Raw genomic sequence first — 20058 nt, 5'->3', positions numbered from 1 at the left:
TTTGTGTGTGCGTTCCACAAACGGCTTTGTCCTCGATTGGGTTCTGGGAGGCTTCGCCTCATAGAACCGTCAAATATTAGACAAAAGAACCTGCTCATCACAGCCGGTTAAAGACAGCACTCGGCGTACTCTGGCCCCGTCGCAGATGGCGCGCGCCTGCCCGGGCCACCCTGAGTAGAAGGCGCCCCCTCCCTCCCCTCCCGCCGTAGCCTTGCGCGCGGCGGAAGACGTCGCGCTTACTCCCCGCTTTCCTCTTTTTTATGCGCGAGATTGAGCCTCGATCACTGGTTCACCCTCACACGCTTTCACTCGCACCGATACAGCATACTGCGCGCGGCGACGGTTCTATCACCCTTGGACTTTTACAGAACCTCATGGTGACGCCGACGGCAGAAATGCTTCGAGAGTGTCCATATAATTGCTATCGCTATAAACTAAAGTGCAGATAAGCAAATGTAAAGGGCTGTTTGTAAGAGTATAAGATGGTACTAAAGCCGGGTAAGCTGGCATATGTGAAGTTAAGGCAACTCAAGAGTAGTTTACATCGAAGAAAGAAAGACAATGTCCTTCTGGGCGGCCTCCCTTCCTTCCCGAATAACCAACATGGAAAACCTGGAACAACAAAGCACATGGTACACTAATGCACCTCGGAAGAACTTGTCTTTCTTGGATGTCAACCGCTGATGACTTGCCTTTGTCACATCTCCGAACAATTAAGCTTGGAAGGTTGTGCAGCATTGTAAATCAAGAAAACCTCAGCACCGCCAAGTGTTAAGTTTACACCGGACAATTTGTAAAGAGTTCAGTAGACGTCGTCTGCACTATGCCCTTGTGCTGAGGTCGCTGCTGTGTGGGACAGACCGGGAGGCCCTTCTACACAGTGCTCAGTGAGCACGCGTGTAACGTACGAATCAAGAGTGGGAGCAAGATGGTCATCCATTGCAACACCTGTGAGTGCGCAACGAATTTTAAAAGCTGCACAGTGGTAAAGACCTTTAAGGGCTCATGTGCGCCTTTTGTGTTCGTAGCACACGAAATTCTTTTAAATAACGACAGTTGTGTCAGCACGCCGTCCGATAGACTAGCCAGAAAGAAATCACGTATCTTACCTGCGCTTAGAATGCCTTAGAGGTTGCACCTTGCCAGTGGCACGTTGACGAGAGCATTTTTTGTTGTGCTCACCTCGTGTAATCTTCTTTTCCTTTTCCTTTCTCGTTCTTTCCTTCGCGTTTCTGATAACCTGACGTTATGCGGCAAACCACGTGTTGTCGCGAAGCTTATTTACTGCTCCATGCAATGTACAAAGCCAGTTGTTAGTCAGCGCTCGTGTGCTCTCTTTCTCAGTCCACGTTTCTCGCGCCACCGTTTCCATGCTAAAATGAATATGTAAAAGTCACGATAAATGTAAGTTTACTATGTGACAGCGCTCAGTGACCGGCTAACTGATGTCCAGGGTAGTGCAGAAATTCGGCATACACTTCACACTTCATCCCGGCTCTCCCTGCAGTCGTCCTTTCTCATTTCTTTATCGAAAAAAGAAGCAAGTTTGGTATCGGTGCTTTCACTCTGTATTTTCCCTCTTCAGCGGAGGTGCTTTTCATGCAGACACCCATTTTCCATTACTCCTTCTCCATCCACGCTTAGGATGTTGTCCTTGTGTTATTTATATATATATATATATATATATATATATATATATATATATATATATATATATTTTCTGTATCTATGCACACACTCTCAAGATATCAGGGACGAAGGATTTGCCGCCGCCGGTGCCGCAACAGCGCTTTAAAGAAGCTGCGCAGGCTCGGACCCTGCCGGCAGGACTCTCTTTTGTCGGGCGGCTTCGGTGTCGTTAAAGTCTCGTTACTCAAACGATGTTGGTTCTAGGGCGCCCAGGACCACCGACCCGTACGCCTGTCTGCGCAACGCGTGTCGAAATAACGGCTTTGAGGGCTGAGCCGCATGGCGCGTCGAGCCAACGATCCGGATCGCTGCTTTGCTCGAGGCCGCACGCAGCGGGGATCAACGTCGTAAGTTTAGGTTTCGGGAATTACAGACAGACAACTATACGTCACCGCCTCACCGTGGTATACTTCTTCTTGCAGGGCAGAGTACGGTTGGTGGCGTACCAACTGTTGCTCGAGGGGGGTCAAACCGCAAACGATCTGACCTTTCTCTGTCTCTACATATATATGTATTGCGAAGAATTATTCGGATAGGTGCATTTATTTCTGCAGCTATATAAAATCTACAGATGATGCAGGTCCAAAAGGCAATGAGCGGCTTACAGAGGTCCCGGAGCAGCAGCAGTGCAGCGCACATAAAAAATACAAAACAATTCTAACAACTAAACAAGTAATTGTACTTGGTGTTTAAGTCGACAGCGTAAGCTATCGCTAGATTAGGCAATAGTATTGTCGAGGTTATACACAACGAAGTGCAATCAACATAAGTTACTTGCAACATTCACAAGGAAAAAAAAAAGATAGCAGATGTGTGCCACCTTGGAGAATTACGACCCGATTTCAGCGAAGCTGTTTCTTTCGAACAGTTCCAACAAACTTTAGGAAAAAAAATTCAAGTCAGTGTGCTATTGGTATTGAAATGGCTCTCGACTAAGGTCATTTTCACGAACATATCTACTATAAGTCGTGATTACACAATGAAATTAGCCGTTATATGTGTAAGAGGTTTGATTAGATTTTTGATGGTGTTAAGATACTGAGACGGCAACGCTATATGGGCTATCTCTGGATAGAGATTAAATAGTTCCAGCATTTGATAATCCAACAATTTCACGCCTTAAGGCACACCAGTTGTTGGGCGCGGCTGGTTATATTTTATTCAGACCTCCCCCTCGCCCGCAGGTTAAATATAGGAAGCTGATTGGGCTTTCAAATACGGATATAGTGGTCCCAAAGAAACGGGGCATGATGCAAGTAACGCAAGCTGACATTTGTTAGGGCGGGAACCGCCCAGCGCCACGCCTTCTCCGTAACGCGAGCGTGTTTGGCGAATCGCCCTGCGCGTCGTCCGCTACAGCGCGTCCCGAGGAGGCACAAAAGACAATCCGCGCGGCCCAAGCCGGGGATACGTGGTAGAGAAAAGCATTATTTACGTGTCCACTCTATTAAGGAAGAAAATTTAGCTTCAGTTCTACGTTTGTTGGACTTACCAGCATGCAGCCGAAAGTGCCCGCATTCAAAAGTGTGTGTGTGTGTGTGTGGGGGGGGGGGGGGGAGCAAATGGCATACTTTGCTCCCTCACTTTTGACAGTGAGGGTGGGGGAGGGGAGCAAGTGCCCCCCCCCCCCCCCCCCCCGGTAAGTACGCCTATGAGTACGGTTGTCAAAGCTGGGGTGTATTAAAGGGAAGCTTTATTTTAATCTTCCTTCGACTTTTCCACTGCTGCTGTCTTGCACGCCCCGTTGGGGAGTCGTTGAGCACGTGTGAAACGTACATGGCAGGAGCGCGGGAGACCTTTCCAGCGAACTTAGGGGGCGTCACAACAATGCCCTCTGGAACTCCCTGGCCGTTGCCACAGTGATCTCTGAAATTCCGTGGCCTTCGACACAGTGCCGTCTGGAACGCTGTAATTACGCGTGAGCCCCCCGCAAAAACATTGCAGACCTTTGTATGGTACGGCATGTTTCTGCTATTTCCGAAAGATAAACGCCGTGCAAGTTTGTCAATGCCGACAACTGACGCAGGGCGTGCAGACGCAAAGCCGCATTAAAGCACCGCGGCGTCAAAACGACAATACGCGAGTGGTGGTCCAGCATAATCAACACTTCAGTCCCTACTCTGCAGCACTGGGAGGTCGTGCTGCGCGATGGAAGTCCGGTTGGCCAGCGGGCGCTGCTCCGTCGGGCATGGGTCATGGCAGGAGATTTTTGTCATAAGGCTACAATAAAATGATTTCTCTATCTCACCCGCCATGCGATGAGCCGTCTGAGGGAATGACAGTGCTAACGTTGTCACAGGCTACCGACATTGGCGCACAACAACGCCTGGAGCAAACACGTCTCGCCGTGCGTTCTGCGTACTACTTAGACAAACGCAAGTGGTGCACGCAAGGTAACATTTCACCCCACACCATAACTCTCACATGACGTCGAAATCACCACCAAATACCATCAATGAGCACAAACAGCAGAGAAAACTTGGCCTTAATCGATTGCCACAATGCGTGGGATCTGCATGTTTTTATTTTCTATTAATTTTACGTTGCGCCACCATAGAATCTCTCGAAGGGCAATATCGACAACCAGCAGCTCCCAATAAAGTACACCCTTGCAACATTGTCCCTGATTCACCGAACCTCCATTCATTTAGATCCAGTACAATGAGAAATGTATTTCATTATGCATGCGTTTAATTAGTCGCGCTTAAAAAAATATCATGTCCAACAATTTGTGGCTAGTTGTTTGCAATTTGTAGTATTGTCGACAGCATATTGAGTTTATGCGTGTATTTTCTGTAGTCAGAATGAATTGTAAGTTATTGCTGCTGCTGTCTCCTGTACGTCAAAGAGGGCACTTGCTCCCCTCCAGCCAACGTTTGTGTTTGTCTGTTGGACCACGCTCCCTTTAACTGTGAAGATGCAGAATAAAGTGGATCCTGTCCTGAATGTGAAATAAATGCAATGAAATCTGAATCCATACAACGTCGACAAGGGCCCTCACGCTCTAAGATACTGCGCAGAAGGGGTAGTTCGATGATATATTAGCGACAATGGTAAATTCCTTGCTGGCGTTACCTATTTCTCCTTGCCGCGTATTAATTACAATATGGAATTAATATCTCGAAACTGGTGTCATCCTGAGAATTCATTCCAAGTGGATCTGCCTTGCAACTGCATATATATATATATATATATATATATATATATATATATATATATATATATATATATATATACACGAGGGATTCACGGTTACCTGAATGATCCTCCGGTGCTTCGCCCACTCATCATCATTCACTTAGTGGATATGCGGCGATTTTTGTTATTTTCTTTCTTGGTAGTCTTTTGATACGCACCACAAATTACGGCTGGCTTAAACAGCTTCGCTGTTAAAGAAATGTTCATAGACGCTTTCTGCAACACCGTGATACTCATTCTAGAAGCTTCAGCGTGCGCGATCTGTCTGCAGTGTGCATCCCAAGTGAAGTCCACTGCGCCGCGTCTACAGCCGTCACCGCGGCTTCACTTACTGCGTGTTTCACGTCGTTTCTGTTCGTTGTTGCTCAGAGTGGTCGGGCCGCGAGCACGAAGGCGCGGCGGCGCCACTGTGTCAACACAGAACGGCGTCTACTCCCGTCGTTTGCAGTCTCCAACATTTCGTAGGCGCGTGCACGTTTGCACTTGCCATCTGACGCTACTAGCACAGGCGCCTGTACGGCGCCTGAAGGGAGCTGAACAATAATTGAACAAATGGTGACCGCGCAACAGTGAAATTTCGTTACAGCCAGGCGATCATAAATCAACTATGTCCATAAGCTCAAAGCAACCCGCAATGACGTGAAAACCAAATCTATTTTTACGCTGTACACTCGCCGGTGAGAATTATCACGCTTCCAGAAAAATACGCGTGCGTCCCTTGCGATCGGCGCTCTGTCTCAGTCTTGTCGAGATTACCCGCGCCGATTAGAAAATTTTAAGCTCCATAGAGCCTGGCACCCTTGTGTTTGAGGGAAAGGCCGGCAGACAGCCTCTACTAGCTATGAAAAACTTAAACAACGTTTTAAAGCCACAGACTTTGCGATAATAACCGACCTTTTACAGCACAGCGAAAGCTTGCGATGCACGGCTTTGAGCCCGTAAAATCCCTGTCGCCCCCTGACGACCGCTGTAGAAACTAAAGAGGTGCCGCGAGGTGCTTGCGGCGCTCGTTTGGCCACCTCTCCTATTCTACCAGCGTGGCCTTAGATAGCCCGCGCCTCGGCGGTGGAGGGTACAGGAGAAGGAAAAAGGAGGAGGAGGAGTACGGGCGAGGAGAAATAGGTTACGCCAGCGAGGAATTTACCGCAACAATCTTCCGAGTTTGCATGTATATTCACGGCCATTTACACAAGGAAAAACACTCACTGCAATCAAAGCCTATGGCACTGGTAAGGTGTCCAAAGAGGCCGCCAAAATTATGCAAGCAGGCAAGGAGAACCTACCCAATGACCTAATTAGAATAATATGGGCGCCCGCTCATAGTGGACTCACAGGGAACGAGATCGCCAACGAGGTCGCCCGAGGACTTACACACCGGCCCCAGCGCAGGCATACATACTCCCTGTCCAACAAGCGAGACCTAACCACATACAGAGAAATTCTACAACACTATAGAATGGGCAGGAGACCCCCCCCCCCATAGATCTCTCACAAAGAAGGAAGAAGTAATCTGGCGAAAACTGCAGGCGGGTACCTTCCCAAACCCGTATATCCTACACAAATGGCATCCTGAGGTGCGCTATTCGAAATGCAAAAACTGTGAAGGCTTAGCGACCCTAAATCACACGCGCTGGGCTTGCCCAGCGCTAAACGGTCTACATGGAAACAAAGAGTCATGGGAATCCTCCCTTCATAGCCAGGAAGAACAAGCCCAAAAACAAGCCATCTGTCAAGCCCAGGCCGCCGCCGGAAGCCAACTGATTCCGGCCGACGTCTAGGGGGGAGGTAGGCGGTGAAAGGGAGAGCTGCGTCTCACCTCGATCACCCATACTCTCTGACGGGTGCAAATAAAGTGCTTTCTCTCTCTCTCTCTCACTGTTGTTGCTTCCCGGCCACTGGTTGATCGCAATGACCTCATCTGGAGTTTTCTTTTGGGCATGAATGCTTTTAGCTCACGTTGTCGGTGACCTTGAGCGAACATCCAGAGCCGTTATCCGGGCATTTAAGATGCGAATGGGCACGAGGACGAAACGAGAACCTACAAGAACATCCGGACATCGTTGCGAGAGTAAAACGACATCGTCCGAGCAACCAGTCAAAACTTAAAAAAAAAATGCTGTCTCTGGCCCCCAATCCCATGTACAGGAGCGCATTACATACGCTGGTTACTTCCCAAACAAGTTACAAAAAATATTATTGCGATAGCAATTGTATGAACACTCCAAGCGGATTTCTGCCATCGCAGAAATCCGCTTGGCAACATAAATTTTTTTAAACCACCTACGTTGATGTCGAGAGATACCTGACACTACTTAAACATGAACAAAGTATAATATTTGTAGTACGATCTTGCTTTTATTGCGATATCAATTATATGGAGACTCCAAGCGCATTTTTGCTGACCCCGTCATCGTCACCGTCGCCGTGAGGTTCCGTATAAAGTCCAACGGCGATAAAATCGTCGCCGCGAGCCGTGCGTTGTGTGTGCGCGTGAAAGCCTGCGAGGGTGAGCCGGCAACCGCAGCTTAATCTCGCGCACGCGAGAGGAAGGCGGCGGGAAGCGCGCGAGGCACGGGGAGGAGGTGGCGGAGACGAGAAGGGGGGGGGGTTTCGTTCTGCTTCCGCGGCTGCTGCTCACTACTTTACTGCTCACGGAGCTATCTTGAAAGCGATCTGCGACGCGGCCGAAGTGTGCGCCCGCGGGTGCCTTCATCTTCAAAGCGACCTGCGATGGGCCAAAGTGCATTTGCCGAGTGCCGGCAGCTTCGTACGCACTGCGCTTTCGACGCATAGTTCGCGTTGAAGCGAGAGCCAGCGCGAAGGTCAATTTGCTCCCTGCCGCTGACGCGCTTTCGCACTCCAGCGTTTTGACGAGCTCCGGCGGTCATCGAGCGAGATGTGTTCATGTTTACCTGTGCGCACGTGACACCGTGCTTGTTTATTTAGTTAGTAAGCTAATATTTACAACTTTATACGGCCGATAAAACTACTATCCTTACTTCGTATAGCTGTCGAATAATTTGCTATCGCAATCGATGCTTCGCCTTTCGGGTGAAACTGCGAAACTGCGACTTTCTTTTTGGTATGGTTGTTTGTATATGCGTTTCCACACCCGGTTACAGTTTTCTGAGAAGAGCTGTTTGGGCATGTTGGCACAAAACCACAACAGAAACTAACCATACGAGTACAGAAGAACGGGGGTTGGGGGATGGGGTATGAGCAGGAGCACTTAAGTACGTTCCCTTATTTTCGTTTATAATTAGCACTTCAGTTACTTAAAGCGTAGTCTATTGTACTGTGATTAGTGCAGCTCGTGCAGTATGTGTCTTCTTAACATATATATATATATATATATATATATATATATATATATATTTGTGCGGCAGCCTCTCTACAACGTCGGTCCTATGGAGTAAACAACTATTCTCTGGCTGAAACTTCATCCCAGGACGCAAACATCAATGTATTCGATCTTCTGCAATGTTGCAATGTGTAGCTTCGAGAGCATATATGGTATGTTGCTTTTGTGAGCAAGGACCTAGCCAAGTGGTTAATTCGATATTTTTCCGGGCCTCGCTCATCGCATGCACGAAAACAAATATTTTATTATTAATGCTGTTATACTTGAAGCGCAGTATTGGTACGTGTAGAAAAAGACGGTACACACTATACATAGCACTACGCTCTGTATTAAAAAAAATGAGATGGTATCGTAAGAACAAGCCTTCGGTGTTGCTGCAGGCTGCAGCAACACTCAGGACACTGCTAATCATTGCAAACACTGTTTAGCTCAAACTACTATCGACATGACTGCACAGCGCAAAAGACGAGGACAGAAGAAAGAACACAACACAGGCGCTGTGTTGCGCCTGTGTTGTGTTCTATCTTCTGTGCGCGTCTTTTGCGCTGTGCAGTCATGTCGATATTGGATCACCAACTCGCACAAGTTTCCACTTTGTCTCAGAACTATTACCTAACCGATTAAAGAGAAAAATTAAATCACTTGAGAGCGTGCTGTATGGATTATGCCTCTGATCTTGCTCTTATTGCGATAGCAATTATATGGACACGTCTAGCGGATATTTGCCGTCGCCGTCGCCGTAGGGTTTTGTATGAAGTCCAAGGGCGATAAAATAGTCGCTACGCGCCGTATGTACGAGTGAAAGCGCGCGGGGGACGCGTGCTTTCACGGAGAGCGAACGCACGGCGGAGAGCAAGCGTGACTTCTTCCGTCGCGCGAAAGGCCGTGGGAGTACGGGATGAAGGCAGGGGGGGGTCGACGCTGTGCTGCGCCACCAAATGCGTATCTTGCAACCGGGCGCAAGGGGCACAGGTGACTCAATCTTCCACGCGAAAGGAGGAAAGCGGGAAGGCAGCGCGGGAGAGAGACGGGGTGGCTACTGCTCTGACAACTGCGTACATTTGCGCCGGTGCGGGCTGTTGCACGCACCGTATCTTGAAAGCGATCTCCACACGGCACTGACCTTTGTATGTGCTGTGCTTTCGCCGCTTAGTTTCCGTTGAAGCGATAGACCGCACGAACCTTCGCTCGCTGCTGCTGTCGGGCTTGCTCACGCCAGCGTTTTGACAGTGTGTCTGCGGTCATCGAGTGTGATCTATTTATGTTTACGTATGCACGCTGACACCATCCTTGTTAATTGAGTTAGTAAGCGAATGTGTCCAAGTTTATGCAGCCGATAAACCTACTATCCCTACTCCGTATAGCTCTGTATTAATTTGTTATCGCGATTGATGCTTCGGCTTCCGTGTGAAACTGCGACATTTGTTTTTCTCTCTCAACTTATTATGGCAAAACGTTTGGTAACGAGGTTTAATCAGTTAGCAAACGTTTCTACGCAGTTTCCGACAACGATTAAGACATTACACTTTCACTTATCACTTGATTGCCGGAAGAAGCAGGAAAAGAAAAACAAATATGTAAAACAGTCGCCAACGGACGATGTGCCATGTGGAGGCGCCTCATAACACGCGTTGGGACGAAGCGTGCTATATTTATATTGCGGGCGTCTTGAAGGGTATGTGGCCATAGCATCATGCACTTCACGTGGTTTCCCCCCCGTGAAAAACATACACATGAATAACAGGCAAAAAAAAAAAAAAAGCAGTCACCACAACTTACTCTGTTCACTGGTGTTACTTAGCCGGGCTAGAGCAGGTTAGCTAAAAGCGCCATTGGGATATTTTGGTGACTTTCACGGCAAACCAAACGGCGCCATAGAATCAACAGTCGCAGTAGTGGCAGCGGCAGCTACGCATTTCCGCTAATGACCCGCCTCGCTAACGAGTTTCGATACGCGATCAGAGGCGCACTCATCACGCGTTCTTTGGAAAAGAAGCCCAAGGTGGAAGAGGAAAACTGCCTGAGAAGAGGGGAGCTCTCACATCTAGGAAACGGGGTAGCTATACTATGCCTGGCACAGGGCTTTCTATAGATGCTGTCTACGCGATCGAAGGAGGGAACGTTAAGAGGCAGCAACGGAAGGACGCAAAGTAACCGTTGTCGTCGCCTGGGAACCGCTGGCACATCACCCCATCAGTGAAGAAATACGTATATTTTGCAGTGCATGCATTGACAAAATTTTTTTTAGTTATGGAGATGTTAAATGTTTTCAGGCATACGGACTCTATGAACGTTGCGTACACATCCAAAAATTGTAGCTGCTACTTTTTTTCTTCAGATAATCATGTTATAAATAATTGTGAGTGCAAGCAAAATGGATCCGACCAAGGGTAAATATTGTTACGGGCCGCGCCCTTTCTTGTCCCTTACTTCTTTGTCGTCATCGTCTTCCTCCTCTGGCATGCTCGCGGTTAGATTTGGACGCTCGCGGAGTCACTAACACCTCGACTGAGCGGGCGGGGGTCCCTACCGGAGGCTACGGTCTAAGACGTCGTGGCTGGGTTCCTGGAAGGGCGTGCTGTCGGTCGCCGGGCCGCCCCGCTGACCTGCGTGCCGACGGCGTTCGCGTTCCTTCGTCATGGTGCTCCTCGGCAACTGCTCACAGACCGAGGCCGCTACTTCTTGTCGAAAGTTGTCGATGACCTCCTTCGTTCCGGTTCTGTGGAGTACCAGTTCACTACTGCGTACCACCCGCAGCCCACGGGCTCACCGAAAGGCTGAACCGCACCTTACCGGATATGCTGTCGATGTACGTGTCTGACGATCATTGGGACTGGGACAGCGCTTTGCCATACGTCTGGTTCGCGTACAACTCCTCCCGTCACGACACCGCCGGTTTTTCGCCGTTTTACCTCCTGTATGGCCACCACCCTACATTACCTTTTGACACGATCCTACCTGCTGTTCTACAACATACCTCGGAGTATGCCCGCGATGCTGCCACGCGAGCCCATCTGGCACGTCAGCTAGCTCATGAGCGACTATACGACTCACAATTATGCCAAAAGGACCGTTACGACCGCAGCCACCGGCACCTCTGCTTTTCTCCGGGATCTCTTGTGCTTCTCTGGACTCCTTCTCGTCGCGTCGGTCTCTCCGAAAAGCTTTTATCGCGTTACACCGGACCTTACAAGGTTTTACGGCAACTTAGTGACGTAAACTATACATTCACCCCACTGAACAGTTCTTCACCATATACCCTGCCATCTCGTGACGTCGTGCACGTATCCCGACTGAAGCCGTACTTTTCCGTCGCCTCCTCGTGTAATTAGTATGCGCCGAGACGGCGCTCAGCCCGCCGGGGCGGTTAGATGTTACGGGCCGCCTCCTTGCATTAAGGAAGAAGACGACGATTGCCGGGAAACGCTGCGCGTGTTCAGCCATCTTGGCCATCTCTGCCAACAATCCCTGTACATAAATACTGTCCCTTTTTTATCTATTTGACGCCCCGTCACAATATAAATAATAATATTCCTCATGGCGTTCTGATGCATCAGTCTGGCAGTATATATAGTAGCTTGCTCATACAAGTAACATGCGATAACTTTTTGAATGAACACCATTTAATCTAAGCAGCGCTAATTCGATGCTGCTAAGAAGACGCTCTTAGCAAAAAAAAAAAAAAACGCATGCGAATTTATATAATTTCATGTTTGAGATGGATTCGACGTGCCGTAAAAGATATAAACTCCATCATCAACCTATAACTTGCGTCTATGACGTCGTCGGAAGGTAAAGGGAGCACTATAATGAAGCGCCCCTGTTGGACGCGATAAAGTTGAAGTTCGCAGAAACGCAGGCGGTCCTTCTGGACAAAGGGTGCAAATGTTACAAAGGGTGACGCTTCACCGGCGAGCGTGCGGCTATGGAATGCCATCCACGCTTCACCGTATTTTCTACGCCAAAGAGCTGGCGACAAAAACAGAGTCACCTCAACACTACCTCCCACCTCATCCTTCGCTTACTCGCCAACAGGCTGTCTGTTGGCAACAACTACAGATGAATACTTTCCCGACGCCCCTTTTTTATTCCTACCTCTACGTCTCCCGTGGTCCAGCTCAATGCCCGCACTACGGCGCCCGCCCCACCCTACTGCATATGGTCTGGCTTTGCCAAGACATTCCATACGTCCCGCCCGTTCCAAACCCCACCCTCACCTCCTGGAAGGCGCGGCTGACCGACACGACGTCGACTGGCCAGCAATGGCCAGTCGACGTCGTGTCGACCGACGTCCAGCCATCCTGGCCAGCAATGGCCAGGATGGCTGGTCGACCGTGCCGAGGCGGCGGCTGCTACCTATGGGGCCCCGGACTAATGGCTCCACTTTCGAGGTACACTGGTCTCCACGATATTGTAATAAAGTTTATTCTCTCTCTCTCAAGATAATTGACCAGCGATTATGTGTCGCGTCTTCCCTCTCACGTCTTCCCGTTTGTTTCGACGTTTGTTCTACAGGAAGGGGGACCTGGGACTCAGCCTACGAAGATCGCCGCCAGTGTTCCACAGGCTACCACCGCATTACTTGTGGACAACGAATTCAGAACGTCGGTGAAGGGTCGGTTGAAAGGTCGGTTGAAGGTCGGTTGAAACGTCGGTTGAAGGGTCGGTGTCCTTCAGAACTTCCTGGCCGCGGAGAAGCTGTTAGACATGGTCCGTTGAGCATCGGCTGCCGCTGCTTGGTGCTGCTGTGCCTGGCGGCCCTTCTGGACAAAGGATGCTTCAACGGCGAGCGTGCGGCTATGGAATGGCATTCACGCTTCATCATCTTTTGGACACCAAAGGGTTGGCGACGAAAACAGAGTCACCTCAAGATAATTGATAAGCGATTATGTGTCGTGTCTTCATCTGTTCGACGACCCAGAGCTGACGAACGAGACAAGTTCTTAGACCTCAAACTGCATTGGGTCATAGGCCATGTGCGTCTCTAAACCGCGAAGCCCGTCTTTGTGTGCTTCACTCGAGCATCAGTTGCCCGCCTTTACTACGATGGGACACGGCGCAGATAAAGAACGATGCTTCAGGGTGACCACAACCACCACATTATTTGGAATCGGTGGCGACAGTCAAGCCTACAAAGAGACAACGCTGACAATTTCCGTGGGATAACGTCGACCCGGTTTCACCTGAAATCACCTGTGCATTGCCTCGAGGGCGGGTCGAAGGTTGGACAGGCGAGACGGAGTCCGGCAAAATGGTGCGACACCATGGGCAAGATTTTGCGGACTGAGCTGCAGTTCCAATTGGCCGAGAGAAGGACATTGAATTCCCTCGTCGAGCGAAAGAGGAAAAAGAACTGGATAAGCGCAAAAAAATTAAGCCAGTTCCACGTTTGTGAAATCTGATGAAACAGCGGCGCTCTGTAAGCATGGGTGTATAGCGTAGTGGGTATGACGCTCGCCTTCGGACCGTGAGTACCTGGCTTCAAATCCCACTTCGTCAAGAAAGTTTATATTGTTTCTTTTTTTCGCTTTCTCTCTGTCTATGCCTATCTCTTTCTTTCTCTCTCGCTCACAGCAAGCTGTGTTACAATCGTCGGTACAATGCAACCATATGGTTCCCATAAATGCATGTTCTGCAAGCATGGGTGTGTAGCGCAGTGGTTATGACGCTTGCCTTCGGGCCGTGGGTGCCCGGGTTGGAATCCCGCCTCGCCAAGAAAGTTCATTTTGTTTTATTTTTTTTTTCTCGCGCTCTCTGTCTGTCTCTCTTTTTTTTCTCTCTCTGCACCTCCTCTCCTTCTATGCTCTGATTTCTCTCTTTCCCAGCTCGGCGATGCTGCGCACGACAACGAGACCAACCTAGCGAGGCTTTAAAAGCTCCGCTGTAAAAATTTGTCGGCTCTTCCACTCCGTGAAGAGCCGACAATAACAAGGCACTGCCCTTTGTGTTACGTACAGGGTTTCCCTTCTAATTTATTTCTTCTCATTCTTGTAAATATCCATGGTCCTTTCTGTTTCCATTCTTTGCATCCCATTCACTTTCTTTCTGATCACTCCTGGTTGTCTATTTGGCTGGCCTTGCTCTGCGGGGCGACACTTGGCGGCGATTGCTGGGTCCGAGATAGCGTGCCCACGAGCATGCGCGGCCTAATAAACATGGAAACTTGCGGATGTTGCATTTAACCCGAGCAGATATTCGTAAGCCCCTTTGTTATCTCGAACAGTCCACGAGCGCGCTTCATTTGCTGGGAAAGAACCAGCGCGCGTTATCAGCATACGATTCATTCTACGGCAATTGTGGTGCCGCAAGCGTCCTCGGGCTGAGTGCTGATTTGGGTAAACAAAAGCGCTTTTCAACGTTGCCACTCGTCAAAAGTAGTTTTGCATGTCTATTGGGCCGCGCATGCTCCTGAGCGTACTGTCTGAAACCCAGCAACTGCCGCCAGGTGTCGCCCTGCAGAGCAAAGCCGGCCGCTCGCGTGCTCTACACAGCAGTGGACGGCACTCTACACCCAGTGGGGCCATGAAGAGACAGTGCCGTTTCTGCAACTACTCCCTCCCCGCAGATGGCTGCTTCATCTTGACTTGAAACTTGAAATGCTCCGAATGTGATGCGGCTACCATCTCGGTGAGTGTTCCGGCTGCAGTGAAGCAACATTTAAAAGCAAAGGCGGGTGCAAGGCGTGGCGATGTTCGGCGTGCAGAGCGCCAAAAGCTAATACAGTAAAGGAATGGATCCCGACCTTGCGGTCTTTTTGGGAGAGATAACTCGCAAACTAGACATGCTTGCTAGATTGCCGCAGGAGGTAGAAGTGAACGCTTCAATTCAGCTAATGTCGCAAAAATACGATGAACTACTGAGTCGTCAAGTTTCCCAACAAAAGGAAATGACGAGCTTGAAGGAAAACGTCTCTAAACTCGAGTACAATGCAATCCAAAGCGACATTCAGCAACTTAGAGCCTGAGTAGACGACCATAGAGAAAGAAATTCAACAAGAGGGGACACTCGGCAAAAACTGGCAACAGGAAACACGTCACCCTACGTCACGCTATACTTTTGACACCGAACGTTAGCTGCCGCGAGCATCGGAAAAAAAAGAAAGTGAACTTAAGTTAACAGGCATTTATTTATTTTTTTAATTCTTTCCCGCGAAAACTAAAACGTTTTGCGTATAAATGAACTTAAGCTTTGCGACTTATTTTCCTTGCCTTACCTAGCCACAGGTCAGTGACGCGCCAGATACATGCGTCATCCGCCAGACACTCCCCCGAAGCCAGCGAGGATGGCTGCGCGCGCGTTTGAGGTGGTGGTGGTGGAAAACTTTTATTGAGAAGGCCCGAAGTTATGAAAATTAAAAAGCAGCGTTGTGGGCGGCCTTCAGGCTGCCGGTTGTGGCGTCCAGGCCGTGCCTAGTCGCGACGTCCTCTGCCCAGGTCACCAGCCGGAGTTGGAGATCCGGCTCGGTGCTGGACAAAGCAGCCTCCCACTGCTGCGGACTGGTTAGGTGCCAAGAGGCAGGGGGCAAGTGTGCCGGGCAGGAGAATAAGATGTGATCGTAATCGGCGCGGGAGCTGTCACATAAGCGGCAGGCCGGCGAGTACGTCCCGGGGTGGAAGAGGGCAAGACGTGCAGGAGTAAGAAAGGTGTGGGCCTGAAGGTGGCGCCACAAGTGTTGGTGGTGCTGGGAAAGGGATTTGTGCGGTGGGGGGAAGGTGAGACGAGATAGGCGGTAGTGCAAGGTGATATCGTGGTACGTGAGGAGCGCATCGCGCGTATCCATTCCCGGCGGGGGCGGGCTTGCTCGGTCAGTCGAATCGCGAGCGATGGAATTGGCCGCCTCGTTGCCAGGATGGGCCGCGTGAGCGGGCACCCAGATGATTTAGATTGGGCGAGAGGGAACAGTGTCGGAACGCAAGATACCGGAGGCCGGGGATGCCACCCGTCCAACCACGTAGTTGTAGACTGCAGGCTTGGAATCACTGAAAATGTATTCCGCGGAGGTTTGCGTGATGGCAAGGGCAATAGCTGCCTCTTCGGCCTCGACCGAGGTCGAAGTGTATACTGAGGCAGTAAGAGTGGGTCGAAAAGAGTTGTCAGTGACTGCAAGGGCATGGGCTGGGTAGTGGCGGTACGGGGCGGCATCCACGTAAGCCACGGCGGGTTGCCGTTCGTACTGACGCCAGAGCGCGGAGGCTCGCGCTGCTCTACGGGACGGGTGGTGTTCAGGGTGCATATTCTTAGGGAGGGGATTAACGGTTAGCAGGTAGTAGACGTGGGAAGGGATGGGCAGTGAGGTGGGAAGAGGGGTAAGAGGGGAGAGTTTAAGGGTAGAGAGAAGTGCGCGACCAGGCCGAGTGCGGGAGAGACGGAGGAGCTGGGCCGTGCGATGGGCCTCCGTCAGCTCTGTAAGGGAGTTGTGGACGCCCATCGACAGTAACCGAGCCGTTGAAGTAGATGTGGGAAGAGACAGGGCCGACTTATATGCCTGACGAATGAGGCTGTTGACTTTGTCTTCCTCGGTGCGTGAAAGGAAAATATACGGAAGAGAATAGATGAAGCGGCTGAGAACGAAGGCCTGGACTAGGCGGCGGAGGTCGTGTTCGCGCATGCCGTGGTGACGGTTGGCAATGCGGCGTATTAGGCGGATGGTCTGGTGTACAGTGTTTGTGAGTCGAGTGATGAGGGTGGTGTGCTTGCCATTGGACTGAAGAAAGAGTCCGAGAATGCGGAGAGTAGAGACGAGGGGAATGGGTGTGCCGTCGCGCGTTTGAGCGCTCGCGCGCGGCGACCCATCTGTCTCCTTCTTTTTTTCTTTTTTAAATGTAACCTGGTTTATTGGGCTCTCGGCGTATTCTTGCGTTCCTTCTGCACTGGGACAAGACACCACTGCACTATTGGACTACGGCAAGGTGAGAAATCTTGTTTCACAGTCTACGACGCAATTAGGCTTACGGCACGGGACCGAGACTTAAGACGCAGTTAGCGAAAAACAGCTCGGCCATCCTGGCGCAGTTAATTTGAGTTAATGAATCGTGCTGAGACATGTTTCCGACGCTTCCTATGGGACTATTGTAACTTATTTCGGTTTTTGAGCCACCCTGGCCGCACAGGGCGCCGTGTCGCAGTTAGCGAGAACTCAGCCGTGGTGTGTAGTCTAGTTCATCTTGCTAGGAGAAGTTTGTGCCGCTTTCTCTGACGCCAGACATTACTGAAAAGTAATTTCGTTACTTTCTGGGGTACTTTTGAGGCACGCTGGCCGCACAGCGCGCTGTGACACAGTTAGCGATAAGCAGCTCGGCTGTGGTGATAAAGTTTGGCGTGTAATGAATCTTAGAGGGACAGGTCTATGACGTTTTTTGTGGCTCCGCAACAACATATACCTTCTTTCGGTACTCACGCCTGTTGAAAACGCGATGAGCGATTGCCAAGAGTGATAGCATGGGGTGTGCTGCTGGCGCCGGCAGAACGCGCGAACGACGAACATATCAGAAACTTGTAATTCGAAAATTACGTCTTCTAAAGGACTGAAAAAAGGCATTGCACCCACGCATTTGTCTTGAGAGCCTGTTGCGTCCGTCTCTATGTATGTAGCGTACCGTCGCGTCGCCCGAGGCCAAGTTTTGGAAACGCGAAGTCGCTCGTGTATTTGTGCTGCCAAAGTGCAGGAAATAATTCCCGGAAATGGGGGAACGCTTGGAAATCGGATGTTTTCATATATGTTTGGGATGAGTCGGGTATTTTCTACGCCATGTATGTAAAATCGAATTGCTTTTTGTAAGGCCGCCCATTCACCGCTTTCGCACGTTTCGCCTCTACACGCAGTATTCCCATGTCTAAATACCAAAATGACTCATGCTTGTAACATGCTGTTACTTGCTTGCAAATGTAACATGCTTGTAATTTACTTTATTTTTCAGCTGGTGCCGTCCGGTGGAGCTTCATACAGGAACTACTGCCTTATCTGCTGGTGTCACAACGTTGGATGAACGCACAAAAAGCGCGGAACGAGCTTTTATATAGAGCAAAATAAATATTTCCTCATTGCACAAAAGGTCTTGCGTCTACTTTGTGAAATTGCACGTGGCACAGATTCGATGGGACTTTACGAGATCGTTCGCAATCATTTTTACTAAATAATAAACCGATTCTGCACGAAGAGCAAAAAAAAAAATAATAAAAAATTAAAAAAAGGGAGGGGGGGGGGGGCGCAGCCGGCGTGCTAGCTTGCGTTCAAAATGCGCGCGCTCAAAACCGAAACCGGAAGTGATCGACACCGACCGCTTGGCACGCTGCAATCAATTCGGCTGCTGGATCCTACGGGAGTGTCCCCTCTTGTTGAATTCCTTTCTCTATGAGACGACCTTGAATGGCGCAGCAGCAAGTTTAAAGTGGAGGTACATGGAATAACCGTAACTGATAATGAAAACCTCCTAACAAAGCTAAATGAAGAAGCAAAATCGGTGAGCGTGTCGGAGTTGAGCGTGAGTGACGGCGAGGCGGCCTTCGAGACAAGGCAAAGTACCCGGAATGATCGTGCAATTTTCACAGCTGTCACTGCGAGACAGATGGATTGAAAAGCGCAATGTTTTAAGAAACATGAACTCAAATATTTCAATCTTCGAAAGCACGACCACACAGAACCGACAGCTGCTGCGCCGCGTGAGGGAATGGGCGAGTGCAAATGATTATCGCTTTGCGTGACATACGAACGGAAAAATTTTTGTTCGAAAGAAAGAGAATGAATCTGCAGTTGTCATTCGCTGCACGACTGACCTCGATAAACTGCACAGCAGTTGAATTGTATAGCTAATCTATTTATTAATCTGTGTTGCTTTTCATGGAACGAGTACAATTATCTGAGGTACAATAATCCGAAGCAACAGTTCGAATTGCTGTAGTTCTATACATTCTAACCTTAGATCTGGCCGAAACAAGAGAGAATTTGACGGTTTTTTTTTTTTTTGCACAATGGAATGCCTGTTTAGTGTTGTCATGTTTTCGGAAACATGTTTTGTTTCGGAAGACCATGTGTATAATTTGCCTGGTTACAGATCTTTTCACATGAACCGCCGTGATCAACGTGGCGGAGGTGTCTCAATGCCCGTTTCAAGTTTATTTAACTCTGAGCTTCTCTGTGAATTCTGTTGCACTAATCAGCTCTATTAAACTGTTGTTAAATGTAGCAATCTGATTTTTGGTGTTTGCTACCAGCCGCCATCAGGAAATTATTTGCTGCTTTTACCGTATTTATATTCACTGTTAGAATTCGTTAACATCAACAGTTATCAAATAGTTCTTTGAAGTGACTTAAATATAAATATGATTGCTCAGAATAACATGAAATTTCAATTGGAATCTGTTAAAGATCCATCTCTATCAAAACGTTATAATGTCACCTGTGCGAGTTACAGCAACATGTGAGACTGCATCGGACTTGTTCATAACTAACTTTGTAAAACCTTATCATAGGAAGCCAACAAACATAGACACCAAGGACAACATAGGGGAAAAAACTTGTGCTCACTAATTGAATTAAAGAAATGATAAATTAATGGAAATTAATGTGGGAGAAAAAACAACTTGTTGCAGGTGGGGAGCGATCCCACGTCTTCGCATTACGCGTGCGATGCTCTTACCATTGCTGTTACCTATGTTGTCCTTGGTCTCTGTTGGTTTCCTTTGATATGATTAATAAAATTGGGCCCCTCGGTTTTCTTCTCGTTTGTAAGACCTTGTGCTTTAATATGCGCAATTAGTGATCACTTACCTGTGTTCATAATTATTGTCACGGCGGTTGAAAAACAAGAACG

At 49.2% G+C, this 20058-nt stretch overlaps 1 long non-coding RNA gene across 1 annotated transcript; it reads left to right on the top strand.

Moving 5' to 3' along the window:
* Positions 1-17014: 17014 nt before the first annotated feature.
* Positions 17015-18299, top strand: LOC125943356 (uncharacterized). The gene is made up of 2 exons (XR_007465768.1): positions 17015-17157; positions 18166-18299. It is a non-coding gene; the product is annotated as an uncharacterized LOC125943356 (long non-coding RNA).
* Positions 18300-20058: the final 1759 nt, after the last annotated feature.

The sequence above is a fragment of the Dermacentor silvarum genome, chromosome 2 (genome assembly GCF_013339745.2).
Source record: "Dermacentor silvarum isolate Dsil-2018 chromosome 2, BIME_Dsil_1.4, whole genome shotgun sequence".
NCBI lineage: Eukaryota > Metazoa > Arthropoda > Arachnida > Ixodida > Ixodidae > Dermacentor > Dermacentor silvarum.
Note: the sequence above shows the minus strand (reverse complement) of the source record. Positions and strands in the feature narration are given on the sequence as shown.